The sequence below is a fragment of the Vespa crabro genome, chromosome 17 (assembly GCF_910589235.1).
Source record: "Vespa crabro chromosome 17, iyVesCrab1.2, whole genome shotgun sequence".
Lineage (NCBI taxonomy): Eukaryota > Metazoa > Arthropoda > Insecta > Hymenoptera > Vespidae > Vespa > Vespa crabro.
In genome coordinates, this window is record NC_060971.1 from 111,347 (window position 1) to 132,574 (window position 21,228).

Consider the following 21,228-nt stretch of genomic DNA (forward strand, 5'->3'; position numbering starts at 1 on the left):
TCGTTATTATCGATATAATTGCTATTTCTATTAACGGTGTTATGTAGTTTACCTTATTATCGTTATTATTATTATTATTATGGTCGTTATTTACGTCTTAATTATTATCGATATTATTGTTATTATCGTTATTATCGTTATTTTCGTTATTATCTTTGTAATTGTTATTATTAGTATTTTTATTATCTTAATGATCGTTATTATCGTTATTAATGTTATTATTATTATCGTTATTATGGTTATTATTATAAAATTTTTATTTTTTTATCGTTTGTATTATTATTATCATTATCATTGTTATTATTATTATAATTTTTATCGTAATTATTATTATTTTTATTATCGTTATTATTGTTATTTTTGTTATTATTTTCATTGTTATTATCCTTATTATTGTTATTATTATTATTATTATTATTGTCGTTATTATAATAATAATCGCTATTATCTTTATTATTGTTATTATTATTATCGATATTATCGTTAATATCGTTATTATTATTATTACTATTATACTTATAGTCGTTATTATTATTATCGTGTTTTTCGTTATTATTATTGTTATTGTTATTGCTTTTATCGTTATTATCAATATTATCATTATTATTGTTATTATTATAATTATTATCATCGTAATTTTCCTTATTATTGATATTATTATTTTCATTATTATCGTAATTAGCGTTATTAATTTTATTTTTGTTTTTATCGATATTAATATTTTTGTTATTATAGTTACTATCCTTATTTTTTTTGTTATTGTTATTGTTATTAATATTTTTATTATTATCGTAATTAACGTTATTATCATAATTATCTTCTTTATTGTTATTATAATTATCGTTATAATCGATATTATTTTCATTATCGTTATTATTGTTATTATTATTATATTTATTATCGTAATTACCGTTATTATTATTATTACTATTACTTTCATTATCGTAATAATCGTAATTATTGATCTTTTCATTATTATTAATATCGTTGTTATCTTTATTATTTGTATAATTATATTAGATAGTATCGTTATTATAGTTATTAGAGTTATTATTAATACTATTATTATCGTTATTAACGTTTTTAACGTTATTACTATTATTACTATTATTTTTGGTATCGTTCTTAACGTTATTTTCATCATTATTATCGTTATTGACGTTATTATCGTTATTATCGTTTTTATTAATATTATTGTAATAATCGTCTTTATCGTTATTATTGTTTCTATAGAAATGGTTATTTTTATGATTACCGTTATTGTCTTTATTATTATTTTTATTATTAACGTTATTATCGTTCTTCATATTATCGTGATTATGCCTATTATGATTATTATCGCCATTATTGTTATTATTATAATCGTTATTGTCGTTATTATCTTTATTATTATTATTATTAATATCGTCATTATCCTTTTAATTATTATCGTTATTTTTGTTATTACTACTATTATCCTTATGATCGTTAATGTCGATATTATGGTTATTATTTTTATTATTATTATAGTTACTCACGTTAATATCGTTATTATTATTCATATTATTATTATTGTGATTATCGTTATTAACGATAATACCTTTTTTATTATAATAATAATTATTATTGTGATCCTTATTTTTTTATTATTATTTTCGTTATTTCCTTATTTACCGTTATAATTGTATTTATTGTTATAATTATTTTCGTTATTATCATTCTTATCCTTATTATTGCAATTATTTTTATTGTCATAATTACCCTCGTTAATATCGTTATTATCATTATTATCATTTTATTATTATCGTTATTATCGCAATTATTGTTATTTTCATAGTTATTATCGTTAATATCGTCATTATCTCTATTACTATTTTTTTATTATCGTTATTATAGTTATTATTATTATTATCGTTATTATCTTTTTTATCGTTATTATTATTATTCTTATTATCGCTATTATCGACATTTTCGTTATTTTTATATATATTATTATCGTTACTATCGATATTTTCGTTATAAATTTTTTTTCCAAATTAATTTTTAACGCAAATATTATTATCGTTACTATCGTTATTATTGTTAACATTAATATAGTTATTATCGTTAATATATTTATTATCCTTATTATTATTATTATTAATATTATAGTTATTTTCGTTATTATTGTTATTAATGTTATCATTACTACTATTATTACCGTTATTATCGTTATTATCTTTATTACTATTATTATTATAATTTATATCGTAATTATCGTTATTATTGTAATTATTTTTATCGTTACAATCGTTGCTTCCGTTATTATCGTTATTATTGTTATTATCATTACCGTTTTTATCGTTACTATCGTTAGTATTGCTATTATTAATACCGTTACTATCGGTATTATTGTTATTAATGTTATTATCGTTATTATTTTTATAATTTTTACATTCGCATTTATCGTTATTATTGTTATTATTGTTAATATTATGATTGACATTAACGTTTTTATCGTTATTATTGGTTTTATTATTACTAGTCATATCGTTATTATCGTTATTATTGTTATAGTTATTATCGTTACTATTATTATTATTATTATCGTTATTATCGTTATTAATATTATTATTATCGGCCTTATCCTTTTTATTACTATCGTTATTATCGTTATTAACTTTATTATCGTTACTATTGTTATTACTATTATTATTATTATTATCATTATTATCTTCATTATCGTTATTATCATTATTATTGTTAATATTATTATTATTATCATCATAGATATTACCGTTAATACTGTTAATATTATTGTCTATATTATCATTATAGTTTCTATTATTATTATCCTTATTAACGATATTATCCTTATTATTGTTATTATTGTTATTATTTCTATTATTATTAACTATATTTCCGTTATTATCGTTACTATTACTATTAGTACATAAAATATCGTTATTATTAATATATTTATTACCGATAGTTTCATTATAATCGTTATTATCGTTCTTATCGTTATAATTGTTATTATTATTATTATTATTTTTATAGATAATATCGTTCATACTGTTATTTTTATTATCGATAGTTTTATATTGTCGATATTATTATTATCGCTATTATCGATATTAGCCAAATAATTGTTATTATTGATATTATTTCTATCATAATTATTATTAGTTTCGTTATTATCAGTATTTCTATTATTACTATAAATATTATTGTCGTTGTTATCTACATTATCGTAAATATTATTATTATTATTATCGTTATTATCTTTATTATGGTTACTATCGTTTTTATTATTATCGTTATTGTCGTTATTATCGTTATTATTTTTATTATTAACGTTGTTATCGTTATTATCGTTATTATTATTATTATTTACCTTTATTATTTATTTATCTTTATTATATCTTTATTATAATAACGATAATAATCAAAATAACGATATGAACTATAATTATAATAACGATAATAACAATAGTATCGATAATAACAGTATCAATATTAACAATAATTTCGATAAAAATAATAATAATAACAATTGTTACGATAAAAACGATAATAACGATTATAATAATTACGGTAACAACGATAATTACGGTAATAACGATAAGAATAGTAGTAATAATAACAATATTAGTAATAATAAAGACAATGACGATAATAATTGTAGTAATTATAACAATAATAACTACAATTACGATAATGACGTTATTAACGATAAAATAATATCGATAATAACGATATTATCGATAATAATAATAACAATATTAAAGATGAAATCGAAAATATTATTAATAATAATAACAATAATAACGATGATAACGTTAAAAACAGTTATAAAAATAACGACAAGAACGATAATAATAATAATAATAATAAAAATATTAACAATATTAACGATAATAACGAAAATAATGATAATAAGGATAATAATAATAATAATAATAACAATGATAACGATAATAACAAAAATTAGAATAACGATAATAACGATAATAACGATGATAATAATAACATTAATAAGGATAACGACGAGAAAAACGTTAATAATGATATTAATAATATCCAAAATAAGGATAATAACGATAACAGCGATAATAATAATAACAATAATACGAAAATAATGATAATAAGGATAACAATAAAAATAATACTAAAAATAACAACGTTATTAACAATAATATCAGTAATAATAATGACAATAATAATGGTAATAACGATTATATTGATAATAACTATAATATTAATAATAATGACAAAAATAATAACGATAAAAAAGATAATAACGATAATAATATTATTAATAATAACTATCATAATAATCACGAAAGTAAGGTTATTAGCGAAAATAATAATAACAATAATAACGATCATATCGATAATAATAATAATAAATATTGTCAATAATATAGACAATAATAATAAAAAAAATAACAATAATAACGATAATAACGATAATAATTATAATAATAATAACGATAATTATGATATAAAAATAATAACAATAATAACGATAATAAGGATAATAACAACAGTAACAATAATAACTCTAATAACGATTATAACGATAATAACGATTATGACTCTTATTACAATAATAATATTCGTATTAGTATCAATAATAACAATAATAACGATAATGAAGATAATAACGGTCACGATATAACGATAATAATTATATAAAATAATAATGATAATAACGATAATAACGATAATAAAGACAAAATCGAATTTAACGGTAAAAGCGATAATAATCCCGTGTGCTTCTATCCAGGAGATGACTCTGCACATGACCTGTTTGAGCTGCATTTGTGCCTCCTCCGTCTCTCTTGCAGTTATGACAACTGCAGTGTCGTCTGCGTACCTAACCAAGAAAGCACAATCAGGGACTGCCATACGAAGGATACCTTCTTAAAATATATTCTAGATATCTGGTCCTAGTATGGATCCCTGAGCTGCCCCCGATATCAATTCCAAGTTTCTTGGACCATCGCCAGTATTGTATTCTAGGAAGCGCTCGTTCAGGTAATCCCCGAGTATTCGGAGTATGTACCACAGAACTCTGAAATTACGTTCGAGCGCTTCCATTGCCAAGTACCACCTGACGAAGGTGAAGGCATTTCTCACGTCTAAGGTGGCCAGCAGACACAAAGGGCGGGAATGGTGATTCCCTCGCTGGGTCATCTTAGCGGCCGTGACAACCTCTTGAACTGCGTGGATGGTGGAGAGGCCTGATCGAAATCAATACTGACTGGCAACAATATCCCCCGCTACCCTCACGGCTGCGTGCAGCCGTGGCCTAAGCAGCTTCTCTAGGAGCTTGCCTGCCGTATCGAGAATACAGATAGGACTGTATAACGAAGCTGCATCTGCTGGACCGTTGACCTTGCTGATGAGTACAAGCCTCGCTTTCTTCCACGGGGCGGTGAATATGCCCTCCCTACTGCCAGGGAAGCAGTATCGAGATCGCTTTTCTTCGCTCATTGTGCTAAACAGCGAAGAATTATGCACTTCTTTCGAAGATCTGCGATCTCGATCGTCCACCAGTATGCAGGACGCCTCTGCCGTTTCGTACCATTCTTTGGCACCGCTATCGCGCAAGCCTTTTGGATGAGCTCCATAGTTGCTGCAGTAATCATCCTGGCTTGTGCTGGTGGCGATAGACTCGCGGATGCATTTTGAAGGGATCTCCATCCTTCTTCAATGACCGAAGACAGCCTGTATCTGTCCATTCTTGGAATGTTCCATCGGAGGTGTCGTTTTGCAATTGTCACGACTATCATCCAATCGTGTACATCGAAGAGTATGTAGTGATGATCGCTCCCGGTATAATCCTCTATTACACGCCAGCCTGCGACTCTTGCCACAAGTAGTTTGTTCACTAGAAAGACGTCCGTGATCGTCTCTCTGTAGCCGGGCCTACGGGTGCTTTGTGTCGATGCTGTATTGAGTACTGATAGCTCTAGGCTCAACACCGACTCCATGATTCGCCTTCCTCTGGAGACCGGTCTGGTCTCCCCCAAATCGAGAGCTTTGGCATTGAGGTCTGCAGCCACAATGAGATCGCCTTGCATTTCCCGCAGCGCGTATTCCAGTTCGTCCAGTTTAGACTGGCAGTCGTCTATCCAGTCGTTCGGGGTGTGATATACGCTGACATAAGTCGTCGAGTTGTGTCCCACCCAAACATATCCGCATCCGGATCCTGGATCCGACACATGTATTTGACGGGAATCTGAGATCCAGATGGCCGCGGTGCCCAATTCGTCTACGTAACATCCTAAGCCCTCTCTGTCCTGGTATTGTTGGCTAATTAAAACGATACCAGCTTATTTCTCAGAGCAGAGCTGGGTTAGGAGTTGGTGCACCGTACTGCTTCTATTGAGATTACCCTGAAGTACACTCGTCCTGTTTTCCTCTTGTTGGCTGTTGCATGGGCCTCTTTGAAAGTTTTGCAGGCCCTTGATCCCGCCAAGTGCTTCTTAGGTTCAACAACGTTATTGGAGCATAAGAAGCAAGTCGGTTCGCTGACCTTGCAGTCTTTGATCGTGTGCCCCGTGCCGCCGCAAAAATAGCAAAACTTACTGCGATCAGAGCCATTGCACGTGGAGCTATAGTGACCAAAGTTGAGACAGCGGTAGCATCTCCTCACTTCTGCTCCTCGCCTGACCCTGCAAATGAAGATGCCGACCAGCACTCGGCCGACCATTAAAAGCTTCGCAGCTGCTTCCTCTTCTTGTCTGAGGAGGGCCAGGCGTTGTTGTCTCGCGTTGGGGTTCGTCAATTTAACCTCTAGATACCCCGCGTAGTCTGGAAGTGTCCTCTTTAAGGCCACCTCGACTTCCACCCCCAAGGTGTAGCAATCGCAGTCCCGTATCTCCAGCGTACTTCTAGGGACCAGTTCTGTGATGCAGCTCGTTTCTCCAACTTCTTTCCTCAGGTTTTAAGCGAATGAGGACCTGATATGCGCAGTGGTCTTCTTAAGTTCGAGGAGAACCTCTCCAATCCTGGTCTGCCGGAACGATCTAACGTCTACCCCTGTTCCGCTGGTCTTGAAGTGCTGGTGGAAGTCTCCGACTACATCTGCATAAGATTCACCTTGCGCAGGTTTCAGGAGGATCACTTCTGGCCTTGTCCTCTTTCTCGGCCTTTCATCCGATTTGCTCGGTTTCTTTTTCTCCTGTTGTGTGTGTTTCATCACTTTCGTCGCTGGTTTGTCCTAATTTCATTTCTTCTTAACGACCTCCGTCCACTTGGTGGCTTCGGTCGTCGTCGTCTCTTGCCTTGGTCTTTTGAGGCTTTCTTGATGCAACTGCGGCGGGCTTGTGGCTACTCTTTTAATTGCGCCAGCATCAGTTAGAAAATTTACCCAAGGGCTCTGTGAAACCCGGGCTAGAGTCCTCGCTCGCTTAATGAGCATTCTTCGAGATTCATAAATGAACTCGAGGCTGTCTATGATGTCCTCCATTTCTGGGAGCCCTTGCTTAATAGTGTTGTTAACGTTGGGCTGTCTAGTAATAGCCGCCTTCATTTTGGCAAGGAGTACTTTCGCTTGAGCGAGATTCTCACAATCTCCATCTTGTGATGTCCCCATCGCAAGATGCATAGGTGACATCAGGCCGGAGAACCACGTGCTATCAACTGCCCTGGCAGCCAATTGCCACTCCTCCAAGTTGCTTTCCTCATATTTTAGCCTTCCTGTCGCCATAGACAAACCGCAGGGCAGGTCGCCTAACTGTGGTGCTCTTCCTGTAGCAACATCCAGAGATGGGGCCAGGTTGCCTACCCCAAGCTCCTGGCAGATGCTGGATGACGACGGTGGGTGGCCTGCCCTAAAACCACCTGACAGCGCCGTGGCGTTTAAGTCACTCCCACAGCAGCATTTAACTTTTTATGTACTATCCATCAGAAGAAATATAATAATTGGGAGTCGAGCTGCCCAAAGGAAAGGCAGGGAACGGAAAGAAGCTTGATAGTGAGAGAAAGATTAGAAAAAGATATAAAAGAAGAACAAAGGTAGGTTTAGCCGTACAAGACCATTTACTCGCCATTCACACAGTCCACTTTAGTCGCCTCCTACGACAAGCAGGGTGTACTAAGGGAGTATTCTAACTCCCCGTACTCACAGGAAGTAATAATAATAGTAATAATAATAATAATAACAACGATAATAACGATAATAACGATAATAGTAATAATAATGATAAATATAATAACGACATTAACAATATTAACGATAATAAAAAATAACAGTAGTAACGGTAATAACAATTATAATGACAATAACGATAATAATATTTATAATAATAACAAAAATAATAATAATAACGATAATAACGATAATAGTAGTAATAATAACAATATTAACAATAATAACAGTAATAACGATAGTAATAGTAGTAATAATATCAATAATACCAATAATTGCGATAATAACGATATTACGAATAATTAATATCGGTAATAACGAAAATATCGATAATAAGAATAATAATAATAACTATAATAACGACAATAATGATAATAATAATAATAATAATAATAATAATAATAATAATAATAATAATAATAATAAAAAATATAGTAACGATGATAACGATAATAAAGATAATAATGATAATAAGTATAATAATAATAACAATAATAACAATAATAACGATAATATCAAAAATAATAAGAGCAATAATAACGATAATAAAGATAATAACATAAATAATAATTACAATAATAACGATAACAACGATAAAAACGATAAAAATAATATTAATAATATCCAAAATAAGGATTCTAACGAAAACAACGATAATAATAATAACAATAGTACGATAATAATGATAATAAGGAGAATACTAACAATAACGATAACAATAATGATAATAACGATAATATTGATAATAACGATAATAACGATAATAATGATAATAATAATAACAATAATAAAATTAATAATGATTATAATGAGAATAACGAAAATAATATTCAAAATAATAAGAATAATAACGATAATAAAATTAATAACGATAATGATAGTAATAATAATAACAATAATAACAATAACAATGTTAATAATGATTTTAACGATAATTAAGATAACTATATCAACGATAGTATCGATAATAACAATAACAATATTACGATAATATCGATAATAACAACAATATTAACTATAATATCGTTAATAATAATAATAAAAATAATAACAATAATAGCGATAAAAACGATAATAACTGCAATAATTATCACGATAATAAAGATTATAACGACAATAATAATAACAATAAAGATGATAATAATAATGATTATAATGATAATAACGATAATAAAATTAATATTAATAATAGTAATAACGATAATAAGGATAATAACGATATTAACAATAATAATAATTATAACGTTAATAACAATAATAACTTTAATATCGATAACAATAATAACAATATTAACTATAATATCGATAATAACAATAACAATAATAACAATAATAACGATATAAACGATAATAACGGTTCTAATAGTAGTAATAATATCAATTTTACCAATAATAACGATAATAACTATAATAACGATAATAACGATAATAATAGTATTAATAATAACAATATTAAAAATAATAACGATAATAACGGTAATAACGAAAATAATATTAGTAATATTAACAATAAAAACAATAATGACGAAAATAGGGGTATTAACTATAATAATAATAACTAAATTATAGATAATATCGATAATAATAATAACAATAATAACGATAACAAAGATAATAAAGATAAAAATAATGACGGTATCAACGATAATTGTAATAATAATAATAAGAACAGAAAAGGTAATAACAATAATAATAATAATAATAATAAAGTCAACAACGATATAAACGATAATAATGAAAATAATAATAACAATAATAACGATAATAACGATAATAATAATAATTATGACATTAAAAACGATTATAACGTCAATATCGATAATAGTAATTATATTAATAAAGATAGTAACGGAAATAATTATAATAATAATAACGATAGTGACGGGATTAATAATAATCGTTATAACGATTATAACGATAATTACGATAATAACAATGATTATAATAACGATAAAAGCAATAATAATAATAACGGATAATGACGGTAATAACGATAAAACTAATAATAATAATTACGATGATAAATATAATTTGAACAAAATTATAATAATAATAATAATATTAACGACAATAACTATAATAATAATAATAATATCGATAATAACGATAATAATGATAATAACAATATTATTAATAACAAAAATAACAATAACAACGATAATAACAATACTAAAATTAATAAAAATATTAACGATAATATGGATAATAGCGATAATAACGGTAATCGCGATAATTACGATAATTACGATAATAATAATAATAATAATAATCATAATATGAATAACAATGATAATAAAGTTATTTTTATAAAAAAAAAACGATTCTAATGATAATAACGATAATAATGATAATAATAATAACGATAATAAGTGTAATAACGATAATATTGATAAAAACGCCAATAATAATAATAATAATAATAATAATAATAATAATAATAATAATAACGATAAAAACGATAATAATATTAGTAATTGTAACATTAATAACGATAAAGTGATAATAATAATAATATTAATAACGATAATAACAATATTAGGGATAATAATAATAATAATAATACAGATAAAAACGATATTAACGGGATTTCCCCCACGACGAATAGAACCGCGGGCTCAGAGACTGTGCGGTAAGAGCACGCGATTCGGAGAGCTCCCCTCCACCAGGGGACTGTACTCCCGTAAAGCTGCTATGCGCTTGCGATATTTCTCCTTTAGCAGCGCCTCGACAATAATAACGATATTAACGGTATCAGCGATAATAATAATAATGATAATAATGATATTTTCGATAATAACGGTAATAATATTAGTAATAATAAAAATAATAACAATAACAGCGGTAATAACGAAAGTAAAGATAAAATAATATCGATAATAACGATAATAAAGATAATAATAATAACAATATTAACGATAATATCGATAATAATATTACTAATGAGAATAATAACGATGAAAACGATAATAATAATAATAATAATAATAAAGATAACAACGATATTAACGATAATAACGATGAAAATTATAACAATAATAACGATAATAACGATAATAATGATAATAGGAATAATAATAATAACGATAACAACGATAATAACGATAATAATAATAATACTAATAAAGATGACAACGATATTAACCATAATGACGATATAAATAATAAAAATAATAATGATAATTACGATAATCATGATAATAACGATAATAATAATAACGATAATAACAGCAATATTAATAATAAGTGTAAGGATAATAACGATAATACCGATAATAATAATAATAATAATAAAGATAATAACGATATTAAAGATAATAATGATAATAATGATAAAATGATAATAATAATAATTAAAATAACAGTAATAACAATAACATTAATAAAAACTATAACAATAATTTTAATAATAAAGAAAATACTGGTAATAAAGATAACAATGATAATAAGAATAACAATAATACGACAATAATGATAATAAGGATAATAATAATAATAATAATAACAATAATATCGATAAAATCAAAATTAATAATAACAAAAGTATCGATAGTAACGGTAGTAAAGATAATAATAATAACAATATTACCAATAACAACAATAAAAACAATAATAATAATACCGATAATAACGATGATAATAATAATAATAATAACGATAATTACGATAATAATATTAATATTAATAACGATAATAAAGATGATAATGGTAGTAATAATAACTATAATCACAATAATAACGACAATAACGATATTAACGATAATAATAATAACGATAAAAACGGTAATAACGATTATAATAATAACGATAGCAACGATACTTACGGTAATACCTATAATATTAGTAGTAATAATGACAATATTAATAATAATAGCGACAATGCCGATTATAATTGTAGTAATAATAACAATAATAACTACAATTGCGGTAATAACGATATTAAAGGTAAAATAATATCGACAATAACGATAAAAACGATAATAATAATTACAATAATAATGATAAAATCAATAATAATAATAATAATAAAAGAAATAATAACGATGGTAACGATAAAAACGCTTATAAAAGTAAGAAAATGAACGATGATATAAATAATAATAATAACGATAATAATGATATTAACGATAATAATAACAACGATGATAACGATAATGATAATTATATTATTAAGATAGTAACATTATTAACGATAATAACGATAATATTAATAATAATAATAACAATAATATCGATAATAATGATACTTACGATAGTAAAATAATAATAATAAAGATTACAACTATATTATTGATAATAACGATAATAAAAATAACAATAATAAGGATAAAAAAGATAATAATAATAATAAAAATAAAGATAATAACTATAATAATAAAAAAAATAACATTAATTACAATAGAAAGGAGAATGACGATAATAGTAATAAAGATAATAACGACAATAGTAATAATAATAATAATGATAATAAAGATAATAACGATAAGAATAATAATAATTATAATAAAGATAATAAAGATATTAACGAAAATAATGATAATAATGATAAAATCAAATACATTAATAATATTAAAAATAATAACAATGATATTGATAATGTCGTTAATAATAATAACAATAATAACAATAATAACGATAATTTCGTTAATAATAATAAAAATCTTAACGATAATATCGATAAAAATATGAATAATAATAACTATAATAACGACAATACCGATACTAATGATAACAACAATAATAACGAGAATGATAAAAATAATAAATGTAATAACGATATTAACGATAATAGCGATTATAATGAAAATAATAATAATACTAATAACAATAACAACGATAATGACGATAATAACGACAATAATAATAATGAAAATAACGATAATAGCAAATAAAACTAATAACGATAATAACAATAACAATTATAGTAATATTTACAATAACAACAATAATAATGAAAATAAATATATTATCGATAATAATGATAGTTATGATAATGATAATAATGATTATAACGATAAGAATAATAATAATGTCGATAGTAATAATAATAACGATAATGACGATAATATTAAAAATAATAATAACAATAATAATGATAATAAAGATAAAAACGATAATAATCCTAACATTAATGACGATAATAACGATAAGAATAATAGTAATAATAACGATAATAACGATAGTTATAATAACGATAACAAAGATTACAATAATAACAATTATTGTAATATTGTCGATAATAATAATAACAATTGTAACGATAATAAAGATACGAATAATAACAATTATCACGATAAAACTATAATAACGATACTAACTATAACAATAATAATAACAACAACAACTATACTAATGGCTATTACGATAATAATAATAAAAGAAGTAAGAATAATACCGATAATAACGATAATAATAATAACAATAATAACGATAATGACTATAATAATAATGATAATAATAATAATAATAATAATAATAATAATAATAATAATAATAATAATAATAATATTAACGATAATAATGGTAATAGATTTTTAAACGATAATAATAATAATAATAATAATAATTACAATAACAATAATATTAACATTATTGACGATAATACCAATAATAGTAACAATAATAACGATAACAATGATATTAATAGTAATAATGATAACAATAACAACGATAATTACAATAATAACTAAAATAATAATCACAATAATATCGAAAATAACGATAATAATAATAATAAAAATAAAGAAAATAACGATAATAACGATAATATCGATATTAACGATAATAATAACGTTAATAACGATATTATCGCTAATAATAAGAAAATTAATAAAGAAAATAACGATGATAATAATAATGAAAATACAATAATAAGGATTATAAAGATACTAACGTTAGTAACAATAACAATTGTAACGAATATAACGATAATAATGATAATAGAGATAATAATTATAAAAATAATAAAGTGATTAAAAATAATATCAATAATAACGGTAATAATAATAATAATAACAATAATAACGATAAAAACGATAATAATAATAATAACGATAGGAATAATAATAATAACAATAATAACGATAAAAACGATAATAATAATAATAACGATAGGAATAATAATAATAACAATAATAATAATATGAACAGAAAAATCGATGTTAAGGATAATAATAATAACAATAAATACATTAATAATGACACTAATAGTAATAATAATAAAGTTTATATCAATTATAATGATTTTAAAGGTAATTACGATAATAACGATAATACTAATAACAATAATAACGACTACATCGATAATAACGATAATAACGATAATAACGATAAAATAGATAATAATAATAACAATTATAACGATAACAACGATGATAATAATAATAATAATAAAGATAATAACGATAATAATGATAATTACGATAATGACGATAATGATATGAATAGTAATAATAATAATATTGATAACGATAATAACAATAATAACGATATAAGGATAATAATAACAAAATTAATAACGATAATTACGATAATAAGGGTTATAACAATAATAATAATTACAATAATAACGATAATTATAATAATAATGGTAATAACGTTACTATCGAAGATAAGGAAAAAATCTATAATCTCTATAACAATAATAACGATAATAACGATAATAATAATTATAATAATAATAACAATAATAAAGTTAATAACAATAATAATAATAATAAAAATTACAATAATTATGATTATAACGATATTAACGTTTATAATAATAACAATAGTAACGATAATAACGATAATAATAGTAATAATAACACTATAATAATCGTAATAAGAATAAAATTAATAACGTTAATAATAATTACAATTATAACGATAATAACGGTAATAATAATAATCATAATAATGATAATTATAATAACAATAATAACGATAATTTCGATATAAATAATAACAATAATAATGATAATAACGATAATAATGAAAATGACGATAATACGAATAATAATAATAACGATAAGACGATAATAACGATAATAACGATAATAATAATAATACTAATAAATATAACAACGACATTAACGATAATAACGATAATCATGGTAATAACGATAATAATAATAACGATAATGACGACAATAATAATAATAAGTATAAGGATAATAACGATAATAACGATAACAATGATGATAATAATAATAACAGTAATACGTTAATAATGATAATAAGGATAATAATAATAATAATAATAACAATATTAACGATAAAAACAATAAAAGTAATAACAAATATATCGATAATAACATAATGAACATAATAATAATAACAATATTACCGATAACAACAATAAAAACGATAATAATTATAACGATAATAACGATAATAATAAAAAATAATAATAACGGTAATAACGATAATAATATTAATAACGATAATAATGAGAATAAAGACAATAATAATAATAACAATAACAATAACAATAACGATTATAATGATAATAACAATAATAATATTAATAATAATAACAATAGTAATGATAATAACGGTAATAAAGATAATAATAGTATTAATAATAACAATAATATAGTATTTATATATAGATTATATATATTTATTGTTACAACTATGACCTTTTTTATTATTATTATTATCGTTATTATCGTTATTATCGTTATTATCGTTATTATTATTATTATTATTATCGTTATTATCTTTATTTTTATAATCGATATTATTACTATTATTATTATTATTATTAATATTATTATCGTTGTTATCGTTATTATTGTTACTTATATTACCGTTATTATCGTTATTATTTCTATTATTATCATAATTATTATCGTTATTATCTTTATGATTGTTATTCCTATTATTATTATTATTATCGTTGTTATCTTTTTTATCGTTATTATCGTTATTATTGTTATTATTATTATTGTAATTATCGATATTTTTTTATGATTGTTATTACTATTATTATTATTATAATCGTTAATCTTGTTATTATCGATATTTTCGTTATTACTATTAATATTACCGTCATTATCGTTATTATTATTATCGTTATTATTGTTATTATTGTTATTACTATTATTATTATTATTATTATCGTTATTATCATTATTATCTTTATTATTGTTATTTTTGTAATTATTATTATTATCGTTATTATCGTTAATAACGCTATTATCTTTATTATTATTATTATTATTAATATCGTTAATATCGTTATTATCGTTATTATTATTATTATTATTGTCGTTAATATCATTATTATTGTTATCGTCATAATCGTTATTATCGTTATTATTGTTCTTATTTTTAACATTACCTCTATTATTATCGTTATATTCGTTATAATCGTTATTTTCGTTATTATAATTATTACTATTGTGGTTATTATCGTTAATATTATAATTGTTATTATCGTAATTATCTCTATTAAACTTATTAATGTTGTCGTAATTATCGTTACTATTATTACCGTTATTATCTGTATTATCATTATTTTTGATGTTATTAATATTATTATTTCGTTATTAAAGTTATTACTATAGTCGTTGTTATCGATGTTATCGTTATTGTAGTTATTATTATTCTTCTTATTATCGTCGTAAACTATAATATTATTATTATCATTATTATTATTATCATTATTATCGTTATTATCTTTAGTATTGCTATTATTATGATAATAATTATCGTTATTAAAATTATTATCATTATTATCATTAATATTCTTATTACTATTATCGATATTGTCGTTGTTATTATAATTATTATTATCTTCATTAACATTTTCATTATTATTATTATTATTGCTATTATTGTTTAAACGTTATTATTATTGTTATTATCGTAATTATCGTTATTATTAGTATTATAATTATCATTATTATTGTTATTATTATTATCGTTGTCAACGGTATTACATTTACCTTCGCTATTGTTATTATTATTAGTATTTTTATTATTATCGTTATTATCGTTATTATCGGTTTTATCGATATTATATTTGTAATGATTATCGTTATTATCGTTATTATCGTTTTTATCGTTATTAACGTTAATATCGTTATTTTCTTTACTGTTATTAATATTATTACCGTTATTATCGTAATTATCGTTATTTTTATTATTAATATTGTTATTATTATCGTTATTATTATTTTCTTTATTATCTTGATTATCGTTATTAGTGTTATTATTCCTAATCTTATTATCGTTATTAAACTACTATCGTTAATATTATTATCGTTATTATCATTATTACCATTATTACTACCGTCGTTATCATTATTACTGAAATCGTTATTCTCAATATTATCGATATTATCGTTATTATTATTATTACTACTATTATTATTGTTATCGATATTATTGTTATTATCGTTATTATTATTATCGTTATTATTGTAATTATCATTATTATCATCATTATTATAATCTGTATTATCGTTATTAGCGTTATTATCGTAATTATTATTATTAATACTGTCATTATTATCGTTATTATTATTATTATTATTATTATTATTATTATTAGAAATATAATCGTAATTACCGTTATTATTATTATTACTGTTACAGTTATTATCGTAATTATCGTTATTATTGTTATTAATATTTTAATTAATATCGTTATTATATTTATTAGTTTTATAAACATAATCTATCTTATCTTTATTATCGATATTATCCTTATTATAGTTATTAGTGTCATTTTGAATTCTATTTTTATCGTTATTATTGTTATTATTGTTATTACTATTATTATTATTATTGTTAGTATCGTTATAATCGTTATTATCGTCGTTAGTATCGTGTTTATCGTTATTATTATTATTATCGCTGTTATTGTTATTATTATTATCTTTAGTATCCTTAGTGTCGACTTTGTTATTACTATTATTAATATAATTGTTATCGTTATTATCATTATTATCGTTATTATCGCTAATATTATTATTATTATTATTATTATTATCATCAGTAATGTTAATATCGTTAATAACGTTATTATTATTATTATTTTCATTATTATCGTTAAAATTATTATTATTATTATCGTTATTATCTTTATTAATGTTAGTATTATTATAGTTTTTACTTTGTTATAAATATTATTAGACTTACTGTCGTTATGGTTGTTATTATGGTTATTATTGTTTTTATTATTATCGTAATTATCCTTATTATCTTTATTATTGTTATTATTATTAACGTAAATATCGTTATTATAGATATCATTATTATAATTATTATCGCTATTATCATTATCATTATATTTATCGTTATTATTGAAATTATTATTAATATTACTATAGTTAATATTGTTATTATTGTTTTTCTTATTACTATTATTACTATTATTATTATTATCGTTATTATCGGTAATAACGTTATTATCTTTACTACTATTATTATTATCGATATTATCGTTATTATCATTATTATTATTTTTACTAATGTCTTTACTATCGTTATTATTATTATCGGTCTTATCATTTAAAGTTATTATTATTGTTATCGTTATTATCGATATTATCGTTTTAATTGTTATTATTGTTATAATTACTACTATTATTATCGCTGTTATCGTTATTGTCTTTATTATTATTATTATTATTATTATTATTATTATTATTATTATTATTATTATTATTATTATTATGGTTATTATCGTTTTATTCGTTACTATTATTATTATTATTATTATCGTAATTATCGTAATTATCATAATTATCTGTATTATCTTTATTATTATTATTGTTATTATCGTCGTTAATATCGTTATTATCGTTCTTATTATTATTGTTATTATCGTTATTATTATTATTATTGCTATTATCGTTATTATCGTTATTATTGTTTCTATCGATATTATTATTATGACCATAATCGTTATATTCGTTATCATTAATTTCATTATTATCGTTATCGTCGTTAATATCATTATTATTATTTTTACTATTGTCGTTATTATCGTTATTATTTTTATGGATATTACGATTATTATTGTTATTCGTGTCATTATTATATTAATTATTATCCATTTTATTGCTCATATTGTTATTATTTTTATCGATATTATTGTTATAATCGTTAATATTACAACTTTTATTATTCTTATAATTGTTATTATTGTTATTATTGTTATTATTATGATCGTTATTATCGTTAACATCATTATTATCTTTATTGGTTTTAATATTATTATCGCTGTTTTCGTTATTATCTTTATTATTGTTAATATTATTATCGTTATTGTCGTTAATGTCGTTCTTGTCGTTATTATTCTTACTATTGTTATTATTAGTATTATTATTATGGATGTATTCGTTATTATTGTTATTAATGTTATTAGTATTATCGTTATTATCTTTATTATGATTATTATTATTATTAATACTATCATTTGTAATATTATTATCGTTTTTATTGTTATTATTATTATTATTGCTATTGTCGATATTATCGTTATTATTGTTACCGATATTATCTTCATAATCATTATTCTTGTTCTCATTATTATTATTATTATTATCGTTATTATCGTTATTATCGTTAATATCGTTATTGTAGTTATATTGTTATTATTATTATGCCTATTATATATAATATAGCATTTATCTTTATTATTAATATAAATATTACCGATATTATCTTTATTATTGTTATTATCGTTATTATACTAAATATCGTATTAATTATTTTTATTATTATTATTATTGTGGCTTTATCATTAATATCGTTATTATTATTATTACTATTAACGTTATTATCGTTATTTTTTATTTTCATTATCTCTATTATGGTTATTATTGTTATTATTATTATTTTTATTAATATCGTTATTATCGTTCTTATTGTTGTTATTATAATCGATGTTATCTTTATTATTGTTATTGTTGTTGTCGTTATTATCGTAATTATCGTTATTGTTATTATTATTATTATTGTTATGTTCGATATTATTAATATTAATATTATTATTTTTATCGTTATTATCATTATTATCGATAATATCGCTATTATCATTATTATTATTTTCGTTATTACCTTTAATAACGTTATTATCATTATTATTGTTGTTTTTATTATTGTGGCTTAATTGCTATTGTCGTTATTCTTGTTATTAATATTATTGTTATTCTCGTTATTATTGTTACCATTATTACTATTATTATCGATATTATGATTATTATCGTTACTATTGTTATTACTATTCTTATTGTTGTCCTTAATATCTTTTTTAACCTTATTATTGTTATTATTGTTTTTATTACTACGATTATTGTGGTTATTATCATTTATGTTGTTATTATTACTAATATTAATATTAATATTATCGTTATTAACTTTATTTTCGTTATCATTATTATTACTATTATCGTTAATATAGTTATTTTATATCGTTGTTATCGTAATCATCGTTATTATTGTTATTACTTTTATTATTATTAATATCGTTATTATCGAACTTATTGTTGATATTATAATCGATATTATCTTTTTTTATCGTTATTATTGTTATCACCATTATCGTTATTATCGTTATTATCGTTATTATCGTTATTATCGTCATTATTTTTTTACTGCTTTTATTATTATTAAGGTTATTATCGTGATTATTATTATTACTATTACCATTATTATCATTATTACAGTTATTATCGTTATTATCGTTGTTATTATTATTATTATTAATATTAATATTATTGTCATTATTATCGCATTATCGTTATAATTATTATTATGCATATTATCATTATTATCTTTATTATCGATATAAACGTTATTATTATTATTATGCTCGTTATTAACATTGTTACAGTTATTATCGTTATTGTTACCATTATTATAGTTTTTAACGTTATTATCATTATTATTATTATTATTATTATTATTATTATTACCGTTAATATTAGTATTATCATTATTATCGTTATTATTGTTATTATTATTATCGTTATTATCGTTATTACCGCTATTATCGATATAATCTTTATTATTATTATAATTATTATCGTTATTATCATTATTACCGTTATTATTATTAATATAATTGTTATTATCGTTATTATCATTATTGTTGCTATTATTATTATTTT